Source organism: Heterodontus francisci, unplaced genomic scaffold (genome assembly GCF_036365525.1).
Source record: "Heterodontus francisci isolate sHetFra1 unplaced genomic scaffold, sHetFra1.hap1 HAP1_SCAFFOLD_2227, whole genome shotgun sequence".
Taxonomy (NCBI): domain Eukaryota; kingdom Metazoa; phylum Chordata; class Chondrichthyes; order Heterodontiformes; family Heterodontidae; genus Heterodontus; species Heterodontus francisci.
In genome coordinates, this window is record NW_027141633.1 from 27,501 (window position 1) to 29,168 (window position 1,668).

At 61.9% G+C, this 1,668-nt stretch overlaps 1 non-coding gene across 1 annotated transcript; it reads left to right on the plus strand.

Annotated features, from left to right (window-relative positions):
* Nucleotides 1-393: 393 nt before the first annotated feature.
* Nucleotides 394-547, plus strand: LOC137364254 (5.8S ribosomal RNA). Its single transcript, XR_010973005.1, has one exon. It is a non-coding gene; the product is annotated as a 5.8S ribosomal RNA (ribosomal RNA).
* The last annotated feature ends 1,121 nt before the right edge of the window (nucleotides 548-1,668 follow it).

Genomic DNA, 1,668 nt, shown 5'->3' on the forward strand with positions numbered 1-1,668 from the left:
GTACCTGGCCGCGGAGGCAGGATTTGTTTCCCCGCAGCGGGCTCATCCTGTCGGCCTTGTACCCCACTCAGTCCGTCCGCGTTCGCTCTCTCTCTCTCCTCGTCCTCCCGGCCTCGGTGGCGGCAGAGACCCTGCCTCTGTTGTCCGTGGTGCGCGTCGGCACGGTTGGGCTCCGGCGTCGGACGAGCTGACGCGCTTCGCCTCGCGAGCGCCCTGACCACGTTGGCCGCGTGAAAACCTTTCTTTGGTCATTGTGATTGTTCGACTGAAATCCGAAGGGCCGTGCCAGGCTGGGGCTCTCCCACCCCCCACACCCCATTGGGGAGGGCGGGGGAGCGTTCGCACGTTCCGGGTTCGACCCCTCGCGCGAGGGACGGACCGAAAACCTGAGACAACTCTTAGCGGTGGATCACTCGGCTCGTGCGTCGATGAAGAACGCAGCTAGCTGCGAGAATTAATGTGAATTGCAGGACACATTGATCATCGACACTTTGAACGCACTTTGCGGCCCCGGGTTCCTCCCGGGGCTACGCCTGTCTGAGGGTCGCTTGACAATCAATCGCACTCGCCTTTGCCGGCGGGAGCGCGGCTGGGGTTTTGTCGCAGAGGTTCCTTTGCTCCTCTTCGTCCCCCTAAGTGCAGACCTGGAGTTTACTCCGCCTTTGGGAGAGTTCGACCTCTGTCCCTCCATTTAATCGCGATGGGGGGCAGTCCGGCGTGGGCCTCCGGGCGCGCCGGCACTGGTCTCGGCCAGCCTCTGCTTTTCCCAGGACGGCTACTGTCAGTGGGTTGCAAACGAACGACTGCGTCAGTGCTGGGACTGCTTGCTGCCGGGCCGTTAGCCTCCGAATGGATCGTGGAGGGCAGAGTTGACTCTCTGTGGAGTGTGCAGAGCAGAGATGGGAACGATGCCTGGTGAATCGGCATAGAGAGAGAGAGAGACTCGGTGTGGCATGTCGGTGGACGCAAACCGTGTGGTTCGGTCTCGATGGCTGTTGCCAGTGGTCGACGTGGTTTAGTGGTTCTGGACGAGGAGGAGGAGAGCTTGACGTAGTTGACTGTGGGCTTGCCGTGCTGCCTCGCTGGCTTTGCGTGCCCTCATTCGGTGTTTGTGCAGTTTTGCCATGGAGTCCCTGCGGTGCTGCGTGTTGTGCTGGAGCCCTGTCTCCTTCCACACGCATGCCTCCCGCTGTGCCTCCGGCAAGCTCGCCTACATCTGAGGGTGCACCTAGTCAGTGCCGCACGGTCCTGTCCCCCTGGTCTCTGCTGCCTGCTTTTCGAACCAACTCCCCCACCCCGGTTGCACGTGCTCCAAACTCTTGCCACGCCTTCTAGCTGCTGCTAGTCTCGGGTCCTTTCCACGCTTGCTTCCCGTGGGCTGCTCGCTTTTCTCTCCTGCCCTCGTGCAGTTCAAACCAGCACCGCGCCCACGCTCTTTGTCTTCGGCACCTCCCTTATCGGCACTCCGGAACAGTTATGAGCCGAGCCCGGTCGCAAGCCCGACGTCGACACGCGTGCACATCCGCTCGTTACTAACCCCTGGCCTGGTGAGCGCCCCCCCCCGAGGGTTGAGTACGAGGTGCCGTTGTCATTAAGTTGCGAGATATACCGGCCGGCCTGGAGCTTTTGGTGCTGCGTTTAAGTCTGGGCGGGGGCCATCCGATGTTA